Below are 12,523 nucleotides of genomic sequence, written 5' to 3'. Positions count from 1 at the left end.
TGGGTGCAGGAGGAAGGAGAAGTAGGGCGTGAGGCACATGCGGTCTGGAATTGCAGGGGACCAAGTGGTCAGGGACACGTGATGTGACGAACCAAAGATAGAAGTGTGAGGACCACATGGTAGGGAGCTGCGCAGAACACATGGTCAGGAAGTTGCGAGGGACCACGCAGTCAGGGATGTGCCACTGTGGAGCGAAACCAGGGTGGAAGGGTGTGGATTGCGAAGGATCACGCATGCTAAAGGCGAGTTGGTGCGAGCGAGGCCAAGGGTGGAAGGGTGCTGATAGGCACGATGATCACAGAAGCTCAGAGTAATACACTGACACAAGAGTAGTCAAGGATGGAGAGGGTACTAGAGCACACACGATCGTGGGATTGCGAGGGACCATGCAAGTCAGAGGTGCGACAGAAGGCCGGGAAGGAGAAGGTGCGGAGGCATGCATGATCAAAGATTATGAGGGATCACGCAAGTCAGGGGATGTGCAGCACACGCTGAGACAACGCAATGGAAGATTGTGAGGGGCCACGCAGATAAGGGAGGTGAAACACGAGCAATGCGTTCATGGGGGTGGCGAGGGTGCGCGCCTAGCAAGCGATCAAAGATTGCGAGGGATCACGCAAGTCAGGGGACGCTCAGTGCATACGGAAGCAACAAAATGGAAGATTGCGGAGGGCCACGCAGGTAAGGGAGGCGAAGTGCGAGCGATGCGTGGAAGGAGGTGGCGAGGGTGTACATGTAACAAGCAGGGATAGAGGGGCGCAGATGGGTACGCGAACAAAGAATTTGAGGGTGAACCCAGGGTAGGGCACATGGGAGGCAGGAAGGAAGGGCGAGAGGGGACAGCAAGTTAAGATACACAGGGGAAGGGTAGCACCAAGCAGGGAGTGGAGGCTGAGGCATAGGTTGCAGGGGAGGAGAGGGACCCAGTCAGGGATGAGGAAAAGTCGGAAGGGCTAAGAAGCGCAGGGCAGGTAAGCAAACTCCCCAACTTCTTACCTGGCGGCCGCAGAGAGGAGGGTGAATGGTCCGCACTCACTGTCGACGCCGCAGACCCCTTCATCGCCAAACACCTGCATCGTTCATCACTGCGGCTTTGTCCTGCAAAAGCTTTGCCACTTAGGGTCCGAACCTTGGATTTTATAGGCTCGGTAGCGTGGACGTAACAAACTTGTTACGTGGAATCAGGCAGAGTCTCCTGCGAACCTCTGTCGTTCAACACGTGGCCTTGTCCTGCAAAGGCCTTGCCGCAGAGGGTCCGAACCTCAGATTTTATGGGCTCAGTAGCGTGGACATAACAAATGTGTTATGTGGAAATCGGGCAGCATCTCCTGCTAACCTGTGTCATACAACACCGCTGGCTTGTCCTGCGAGGGCTTCATCGAGCATCTGGTGTTGTTACAGAGATCTGGACCCTATGTGATCGGATGGACTGCCTACCTCATTGAGCACATTTTTGGCAAGGGCAAACACATGAACAGTAAAACCATAAACTGTGTCTCGGGAGGCTGTATCTGGCATGCACCAGACCTGTACAGGACCCAAAATAGTGCCGAGATGTGTTTTGGGGAGAAGTCACAATATTAACCATATCATAATAACCATTAGTATCCGGCGAGGGCTCAATCAGAATGAAACAAGCATTTTAATTGACCCTCGCCGGGGCACTGCCTGGCTGGGAATCCCTCAGCTGGCATTCCACAGCCATTGTTCCTGGTGGGGGCGTGGCAGCCCCTCAGCCAATGAGAAGGCTCGAAGCAGAGCTATCCCCACTCTGAGCCTCCACACGGCTGAGAAGCTGCCTTTGCCCATCGCCAGGGACTCAGGTATGTTTTTTCCCCTTAAAATCCCACCAGGCTCTGTTTTCCCTTTCCAGGCGTCCATTTTCTCTTTTTATTCTGTCTTGAAACGCCACAGCGTTTCCGGACAAACAAAACTGCTTTTACTACCCTGGTCACGCAGATCTTGTTGGCTGGGGTACTAATAGCATTATGCCCCTCACGTTGGGCCCATTGTTATATGCCCCCCGAGCGAATTAGCGATTACCTGACTCTGTAATGCCCCCACCGCTCAGGGAATATTGCTTAAATAACACCTACTTTTATAGAAGTTGTTCAATCAATATTGCACCCAAAACAAGAAAAGACACTAAGAAAAGCAAATCATGTTTCATTGTATTGCTTATTCCACTGCTCTATTGTCACCCGTCACTCGGTTACTGGCAACAATTTCGGATATTGTGTGGGTTGAATCAGCGGACAACGTTTTCAAAGGTTTAAATAGTACTATGTGGTTACCCGTGTTTCAACAACCGTATCAACAGCAGACAGAAAACATTTTAGAGACTAGTGTTCCCAAATATGCAGATTCTATTAAATGGGTGGATGGCAGGTGCAATGGATGCCTAGATACGACTGCTTCCTTTTCCACATCAACCAACAAGGAATTCAACGCAGAAGGCATAGGATTTGCGAGTACACGGAAAGGTAAATAGGGATGACCACTTTACAGCTGGTGGGGACTGCTATAAGAGATGGAAAGGAACATGCAATAGTAGGAAAGGGGGGCTACCATTGAGGTGGCATTTATTTTAATTGGTTATTTATAACGCGGGGAATCGAACCTGTGTTGCTCCGCATCGTCTTGCTTGCAAATTGCCCATAAACTGTGCTCCTGAGGCATGCATTGCTGAGCATTGTCTACTTCAATGGGACAGCAGGATTCTTCCCATTTCAGCTTATGACCCCTTTGCCTCTTTTCCTTGTCACAGACCATGAGACAGGTACCTAACATAAATCTTGAGACAGTATTTGTTTACACTTATTGTTCATCTCCCTTCAGGGGCAGGGTTTCTCGAGGGTGCACATCCCATTTCTGTGTTGTCCATCCTTGCAGGGAAGGGGACTAAGTATGACTCCTACATGGAATCAAGGTAAATAATGGATACAGATTTTTCATTTTTGTTTCAGCATACACAGGACGTCCATCTGTTCCCCAATATGCAGATTCTATTAAATGGGTGGAGGGCAGGTACAATTGATGCTCGGGTACGACTGCTTCCTTTTCCACATCAACCAAGAGGGAACTCAACGCAGCAGGCATGGGTTTTCAAGGCCATGGATGTAAAATCTATATACTCACTCTTTGTTAAATAAGGCAGATGGGCCTCATTGTGTGCAAACTAGATTTGCGCTCATACGTTGTAATAGACAAGAGTGTCTTTTATTAGCAGTAAATGCCAGGTAGTGTTTCTTGTTTGGAAAACTAGTGAGATGGAGAGCGGATGGTGTCATTGTTACAGATGCACCCCCTCCAACTCTAACTACAGAGGCGAGTGTGGTAGGGATTGAATGGAGAGGATATATGAGAGTGGACAGACTTCAACATCTCCTTATCGATACACCAAATAAGGATACCAGTAACACCTGGTCTTGTGTGACCATCTTGTCCTAACTGATTCATGGTTTGGCTAATACCAATGTAAATGCTTTGACTGAAAGAAGATTCCCAGATGGGATTCGACCTGCACATTCTGTGTTGGATGTGATCGTGCAACAATCTATTCTGATACCTCTCCTTATAATGCCTGTTCCATAACTGCTGAGGATGTGTAGTGTAGTGCATGCTGACGGTGCCATGAAGGTTCCAAGGTTCTACGTGATCTTCTCGAAAACTTTTCATTTAATGTTTCTTTTTTTACTGGTAGATAAAGTAGAACTTTGATGAATTCTACTTCTATGAAATCCCCTGTGGCAAAACTCCCTATACCATCAGTCTTCAACTTTTGAAAACTTTGAAATGCTGCGAAGAAATGTTCAAGCAGTACAAGTGATAGACTGATGTACGCTGGGAAAAATTGCTCTATATCCTAGAACAAAGAACTTTAAACATTTGAAGTGCTATAAAACAAAGTCCATTGTAAATCTAGATTTCATTGAAGGAAAACAACGTGATGCAATCTGTGAAACAAAGTGTTCCCAAGTTCCAATGATTATTGATGGAATACTATGTGTTATGTTATATAGTTTCATTGTGTGAACTTACACCACTAGAGGTGTCTGCCTAGAACTAAAGAAAGGACCGAGCTTAGCCAATACAAAATAATGTTTAAAAAATAAAATAAATAAATAAATAAATAAAAGTGATACTAGAATTAAGTAGGGAAGAGTAAAGTTATTTTGAACTGAACGTACGTAATGTGATTAGATGAAAAGTCCAGACTATGACAATATTCAGCAAGAAGCATTCATCTGGCGGAATTAGCATGGGATTACAAGTGGTGTTATGGCAGTGTTAGTCCCCATTTATTGAGTCCATAGGTCTCCATGGGGATTTCGGTGGAATTACCGCTGGCGCAACTCTGCCGACAGTAATTCTGCTGATTGGCCATTTTCTGTTGGTAAGGCAGCGGAATTACCTTCAGAATTTTGCTGGAGTCTATTTGTCTGCCTCAACCCCAAAGTTGTTGTACAGTAGTGTGGTAATGCGGTGCAGAGTTAGAGAGAACTCACTGTAAGAAATGACAATACAGAAATACATTGGGCCTCTTTAGGACCCTGGCGGTAGACGTCCCCTTATTAAGGGCACGGCTGCCGCCGGTAATGCTTTTTCTCCGGGGCCCAGAAAAGGGCAATAACCGGGTCATGCCAACCTTGGCGGACCCGGTTATTGCCCTTTTCTGGGCTCTGGAAAAAAACATTCCCCATTCCCATTGAGCCCCATGGGGCTCAATGGGAATGGGGAGGATGCTAACAACAGGACCGTTAATTATCTTTCAGTAATGGTTGGGTTTCAGGGAGAACATGGACATCAAGGACAGGACTATCCACCTCCTCTAGCTTTCTTGCCAGGGTTTAAGATCAATGTTGAAAAGACTCAAGAGAGCAGACTGATTTGACGGCCTGTAACAATGGAGGGGGCCTGTTGGGCTATCAATCGGCCCTACTTGTACAGACCACAGAGTTCCGTTCCATCAGTTGGAGTATCAACTAGGGAGTGCGCCCTAAGGGGTCTGTGTATTATCAACCCAGTAAATACCATAAAACACCTGAAATTTGGTGAACAGGGGAATGTTTTGGGCAATACTGGGGTGCTGTATAGGAATACTCAGAAATATATTTTCAGCATTCTTATAGTAGCTCCGATGTTCACCAGAAGAAATCCCATGACCTTAGATTTTTGAGATCTGTGAATAATGCTAACCAACCGGTATAGCAACAAGATGGGTGTGCTCTGAATAGGGTCTCGTGGTTAGTATGTATGGAAATGCTTGTCATTTGTGTTCCATATAGACACTGAATATGGTCAGCAAATGACACATCACTTGTGGCACTTTGAAGATAATCTTGGAGACATTGGGCCTCATTACGACCCCAGCACTAAACCATGGTGAATGGCGGAATTACCGCCCCATTCCAAGGTTGGCAGGGCGGTAATTCCCCATTCACCATGGGCCCTTCCCCATTCCCATTTTTGCCCCATAGGGCTCAATGGGAATGGGGAAGGCGCTAAGTACGGTGCCGCAAATTGCGGCACCGTACTTAGCACCAAGGTTCCTTTGCGGTACCCTACTTTAACGGCTGTTCAAAACAGCCGTTAAGGTCGGGTCCCGCAAAGGGACCTCGTAATTAGGCGCTAATAGATTAACGGCGCCACAGCCTTTTACGGCGCCGTTAACCCATTAGCACCTGGGTCGTAATGAGGCCCATTGTAGTGGAAGGGTTCATGAATTGTCAGAAAACATGATAATAATGTCAGCATTATTCCACCCAGATACTACCCCTTTCCCTCCTTCATCCAACTCTCACCACTCTTTCCCACACACATAACACAATGGTCAACATGTCAACAATGATATGATATGATATTTTTTTTATAGCGCGCCAATACACAAGTGTTTTCTAAGTGCGACGAGGCATGGGAGGGGAACAAGGTGGAGACAAGACAAAACAATCCTACTAGGCCTAGTGGCATTGAAATTATGCAAGTGCAGGGGAGAGGAAGGGGGAAACGTGCCGAATGGAGGGGAGGAGGAGCAAGTGCAGAACATAAGATCCCAGCATCAAGAAATAAGAAGCGCGGCCAACAGGTGGCAGTGCAAGGTTAAGTGCAGAGCAGCAAGCGATAGACAGTGCAGGTAGGGGAACTGTAAGGTTAAAGATACCGCCCCAAATGCAGGGTTGCCAAGAGGCAGTGAAGGTGTGCAGTTGGGCGGCAGGGACCTGGGTCCATGGTTCAGAGGGTAGCCAGGTAACCAGTGCAGGATCATACAGGAGATTAGCAGGCAAGAGCAAGAGAGAAGGCAGAAGCACAGAGGAGACAGTATTGAGCTGCTTCCGGACCAGAGATGGTTCTATTCAACTTTCAGAGGGTCAGGGAGGCTGTTCCAGAGGGAGGCACCCGCAAAAGAGAGAGAGAGATCTGCCCCCAGCTCGCTACTTCGAAAAGCGCATGACCCTCAAGGAGTTGGAGGTGGAGGAGCGAAGGGCTTGAGTAGGAAGATACTTCAGAAGAGAAAGCTGGAGATATTTTGATCCCAGGCCCCAGAAGGCCTTGTGGACGATGCAACGGGTCTTGAATTTGATCCTTGAAGCAACAGGGAGCCAATGGAGGGATTTCAGTGCTGGAGAGATATGATCCATGGGCTTGAGGCCAAGGACAAGTCTTACAGTCCTGTTCTGGATGAGTTGCAAAGGACGGAGAGTAGAGGAAGACAGATTTAAAAAGAGGCTGTTACAGTAGTCAAGCCTAGATAGAACCAGGGCTCTAGAAACAGTGAGCTTCTGGGGGAAGCAGAGGAGGTGCAGTTGGTAGTTTGAATTCTTAGAGACGTCAGAGAAGTGAGGAGAGAATAAGAGTGTGGAGTCGAAGATAACCCCGAGGTTCTTAGCCTCACAGGTGGGAGCAGGAGGAGGGCCAAGGGAGGCCGACCCGAGAGTGAGGGGAAAGATGGGTGCTGGTGTGCCAATGAGGAGGATCTCTGTCTTGCTGGCATTCAGGCAGAGATCATTGGCGGGGCACCACTCTTGGATTGCAAAGAGACAATTTGGGATGAGACAAGGAGAAGAGGTGGCAGTGGAGACCCTGAAAGCGAGCTGGGTGTCATCCACATAGCAATGGAAGTTGGCGCAAAAACCAGCAGTGTAGTGGGCGAGTGGTGCCAACAATACGCAACATGCATCCCACACATCACATATATGAGAAGAAAACACAAACTAACATTCCACAACACTTCTTTTTCCCTGCACATAATACATTAAACATATAAAGCCCACAATATGAACATAATGCATCATGCATCCTGCACAACACTGCACACAACCCACAGCACACCATAACATGATAGAAACACAACCCTCAGCTGACACTGCACCTAGCACACACTGCAGTACTACTCCTCAGCGCTCATAACACATTGCACACATAACTTTACATACAGCACATCGTAAATTCCAAAGCACATTCAGAGAGCAAATCTATTGCAACGCCAACCAAACACTCATAGAGACACATGACAATCATACATCACCACATGCTCATAACATACACACCACTGATCACATCTCTTCAACCAAATAAGCCCTACCACACGACACACATTACACACTTTATACGTACAACAATACACTTAGGATGGACCATACAACACATTCCACAGTCTCACACATACACGCTCCATGACACAAGATATCATAAATAAGCATTACTCCTAACACGCACTCCACCTAGCTCACAGCTCAATTACTTCTTTACAACACAAATGGCCCAGTAAACAGCTTAATGCAGACAGCACAATGCACACACCACAATACACACACACACAATGCATTGCACATGGTGCATGTCATCATGTAACCTCATTTTACAACTTTACAGGCATCCCCACTTCTCATAAAATAACACACTAAGCACACATCAGAAATCTTGATTTTATCACACGATACACATACCACTCTACTCAAAAACAGTAACAGGACATGACACTCTTTACTACCCATAGACAACTGTACCACCAATATTCAACACCACCACCACACTCTCCACATCACACATACATGCCACTTAATAAAACACTCGAACATTGACAGCATTTCACAGGACCATGCACGTACCAACCCAGGCACCCAACTCAGACTAGAATGTTATGGGGAGGGCTGATAGGCTCTGTATCACCTGGCAAAACACCACTCCTCACTAATATTTGACTGTAACTTCTTCAGAAGGACTATCATTCCTAATCCCCACCCAAACCCATAAAACACCAACTCTCAGTGATTACCTAATCACCATGAAATTACCTAATGTGCACTGGTGTGCTTCACACATCCCTCATGCCCTAAGATGACCACTGCTAAAGTACATCAATGATGTACAACACTGTGAGCAATGCTATCAGTTGTTGCTGAGAGACTGACGGGGGGGGGGTGTGTGTGTGTGTGTGTGTGTGTGTGTGTGTGTGTGTGTGTGTGTGTGTGTGTGTGTGTGTGTGTGTGTGTGTGTGTGTGTGTGTGTGTGTGTGTGTGTGTGTGTGTGTGTGTGTGTGTGTGTGTGTGTGTGTGTGTGTGTGTGTGTGTGTGTGTGTGTGTGTGTGTGTGTGTGTGTGTGTGTGTGTGTGTGTGTGTGAGTTTGTGTTACTATCCTTGTGGGGACTTGGGTATGAAAACACGCACACGCTGTGGGGACTTGATTTCACTGTGGGGACCTAAACCCAAGTCCCCACATGGTAGTGCCTTCCAAATGATTTAAAACAACTTAAAAGTCACCGGTGCCAATTTTTATAACTTTTAAAAAAATGGCCTTGTGGGGACCTGTGTTTATTTTGGTGTGTTGATTTTTTACTCAGCTCTGCCCCCGCAGGCTGGGTGTGGTATTGCAGTCATCAACACACGGGCAGGAATTTAAACACACATGATAAATCGGATGCCCTACAAGCTTAGGCAGCAGACAGCAGATTCATGGGAACCATTTATACACGAATACAATTATGTTTTAAATGGCCTGAACTCTGCATTTAAATGTAAAATCATGAAATTACGCTGTTTTTTTGTGTATTTTGTATGTTTGCAGAATTGGATATAATTGATATGCAATGTAAGTCTTCCCTCATTGATTGCACAACACACTTCCAGATTCATTTCAAGCATTGGCTACTTTTGTAACAAACGAATCACAATGTGACTTACTTTACTTCCTTATTTTTCTGTGATTTTGTTGAAGTCCCCATAGGGGTGGTGTGTGATGAAATTGAATTCTACACTGTCAAGACAACACATTATGTGGACGGATGTCATCTTGTCTATAGTCTGATATGTGAATTAATTGAATGTTGGCATCACATTTTGTCTGATTATTAAAAATAAATTCACATGGTTGATGTTTAATTGATACTCATTTGGTTTCATTACAAGTTGATCTCTAAGGGGAAAAAGTGGCAGTAATGGAATTGCCGCCACTTTGATCAATCTGCTGATATAAGGGTTATTGAAAATGGACGCTAATTCCTCTGGTGGAATTAACCCTGAAGAAATTAGCGCTGGAGGAATAAGTAATGAAAACCAGTGATAATTCCCCCGGGGCTAAATCGTCCAGTGGAATTAGCGCTGGAAATAAAAATGCTAATTCCATCCCATCTTCAGGTTAAAATACAGAACGAAACACTGCTAAAAATAGTGGCCAATTTCACCAAAAATACCCAAAAGGTGAAGGAAAATGCATTCAGGTGATGCAAATGAAGCCACAGAAGCACCCAATTGGCCATACACGGGTAAGTGAATATGAATAGTGTGTAATGATGCTGAAGTCCCCATAGAGCTGATATGATGGTACTGAGTCCACCAAAAGGATGGTGTGGGGTCCTGTTGAGGTCCCCACTGGGATGTTGTTTGATGACATAGTGGTCCTCACAGGGATGGTGTGTCATTGTATAGAAGGCCACATAAGAATAGTATGTAATTATGCTCAAGGTCCCATAGAAATGGTATGCAATGATATTGAATCCTCCAACTGAATGGTGTGTGCTGATGTTGAGGTCCCCACAGGGATGATATATTATGATATTTAAGTCCTCAAATGGATGGTGTGTGCTAATGTTGAGGTCCCCACAGGGTTGATGTGTGATGATATTGAAGTCCTCACATGGATGGTGTGTGCTGATGGCGAAGTCCCCACAGGGATGATATGTGATGATATTGAAGTCCTCACATGGATGGTGTGTGCTGATGGTGAGGTCCCCAATGGGATGATATGTGATGATATTGAAGTCCTCACATGGATGGTGTGTGCTGATGGTGAGGTCCCCACGGGGATGGAATGTGATGATATTTAAGTCCTCAAATGGATGGTGTGTGCTGATGTTGAGGTACCCACATGGATGACATGTGATGATATTGAAGTCCTCACATGAATGGTGTATGTTGATGGTGAGGTCCCCACAGGGTTGATATGTGATGATATTTAAGTCCTCACATGGATGGTGTGTGCTGATGGTGAGGTCCCCACAGGGTTGATATGTGATGATATTTAAGTCCTCACATGGATGGTGTGTGCTGATGTTGAGGTCCCCACAGGGTTGATATGTGATGATATTTGAGTCCTCAAATGGGTGGTGTGTGCTGATGGTGAGGTCCCCACAGGGTTGATATGTGATGATATTTAAGTCCTCACATGGATGGTGTGTGCTGATGTTGAGGTCCCCACAGGGTTGATATGTGATGATATTGAAGTCCTCACATGGATAGTGTGTGATTATATTGAAGTCTCCTTAAAGAAGATGTATTATGATATTAAACATTTCGTATGTGGGCTCTTTGACATTAAATGCCTTACAGATATATAATGCTTCAAGAAAGTAAAAGAGAGATTTTGTGAAGATGTTGAAATCATTTAAGAAAGTATGTATAAGGCTGAGTGTGTTTTATTTTAACAAGAAATCATGTAATGGTAATGTTACATCAAGCCCTGCTTAGTACACGGCCAAATCAGAAATTGAAACGAAATCTCACCTGACAATGGGGGTCATTACGAGTTGGGCGGGATTCTGTCTGTAAATCCACTGGACTTACCATTACCACCACTTGGTTTGGCAGATTTACCGGTGGATTACACGTGGTGGTGGCGGAGTGTGTTCCCATTTTTTCAGAGTCCATTGGACTCTATGGGGCATTTTTGGCAGAATTACTGCCTAAGGGAGCAAGGGCTAAACGTCAGTGTGAACAAGTGCACAACAGTGCAGGAAAAGCAGTGCTGGACAAGCATCAAATACAGCAGAAACATCATCTCTGCAGACAGCATTCCTGTAGATCCCGCCATGACGGAAGCCCTCCTCACCTGGTCAAGACCTCAGAACTTGAAGGAGTTACAGAGTTTCATTGAATTCTTTAAGTGCTTCTGGAGATTTGTTGTGGGATATGCCAACATCGTGCAACCGCTTGTGGACCTCATCAAAGGATACCTGCATAACCAGAGGAGCCACAGGACTACCATCAACTCTTCAGACCATTTACACCATCCACATGAGCCCTTTGATGATAGGTGGACCGACTAATGCCAGGAGGCATTTAAGGAGCTGAAGCGGATCCTCACTACTTGAGCTCCTCGAATCCTCAAACCAATTCTGGGCTACACGGATCCTCAGTTGCCTTGAATCTTGCACATTGATGCAAGTCTTCCACCTGGTGATTGTGTGTTGATCCACAGCTCGGGAAAGAGTGGACAGAACAAGCTGAGTAACAAGTGGGAGTCTCAACTATTCAACATTCAGCATCAATTAGTAGTGCTGCCTGTCTACTGACTGTGGGTATGAGGACAGCCAAGAAACATCAAGACCTTGCACCGGAACCATCTGCTCCAAGTCCAGGATCAGTTTGAGCTGACACCGGTAGTGAGAGAAGAGGACCTGAACCCGAATGTGAGAGTGTTCTTTCTAGACTAATCCTGATCCCATTGCTCCTGCTAAGTTGGATGTGGCAGGGAACCCTTACCCATTCCTCCACTGGAATATAGGGAGCCTGACTTGGTACAGGGTTGATCGCCGGGTCAGGAAGTAACCCTAGATGGGGCCCCGGCTGATCTTCATCCTGCAACCAGGGAGAGCAGGACTGTCATGAAACTAATTTAGGATTCACCAGGGGTCCAATGTGAGTTTCCCATTGCCTGATCCTCAGTTTTCCATTCTTTCTTCTTTAGTGCAGGTGTCTACGAGTTAAGGGGTACTGTGGCAGGTGGACTGAAGATCTACATCATGGCTCAATTATTTTTATATTATTATTAGTATTATTATTATTATTATTGTTAGGGTATTCGGAGGGGGAGGGTGGGAAAGGGATCTCCAAACAATCAGGGGAGGAAACAGTGAGGAGCAGATCAACCAGTCTCAGGTCGGGTGGGAGTGGTGGGTGTGTGGAGCAAGTTGCTAGATAGATTTATAATTCAGGCCATGGCTATCCTCAAGTTTGAGGATATTTTAACGGGGAGAAGCATGCAACAAATTAGAGTAAAAGACATCCGTACGTGATGCCACACAGGGATT

The 12,523-nt window shown here is 45.9% G+C and overlaps 1 protein-coding gene across 1 annotated transcript in view; it reads left to right on the top strand.

Annotated features, from left to right (window-relative positions):
* Window positions 1-12,523, top strand: part of ADAMTS12 (ADAM metallopeptidase with thrombospondin type 1 motif 12) — a 4,001,072-nt gene that overhangs the window by 2,327,890 nt on the left and 1,660,659 nt on the right. The gene's annotated exons all lie outside the window — the stretch shown is intronic.

Source organism: Ambystoma mexicanum, chromosome 6p (assembly GCF_040938575.1).
Source record: "Ambystoma mexicanum isolate Mex_15411 chromosome 6p, UKY_AmexF1_1, whole genome shotgun sequence".
Lineage (NCBI taxonomy): Eukaryota > Metazoa > Chordata > Amphibia > Caudata > Ambystomatidae > Ambystoma > Ambystoma mexicanum.
The sequence above is the reverse complement of the archived record's forward strand: the minus strand, read 5'-3'. Positions and strand labels throughout refer to the sequence as shown.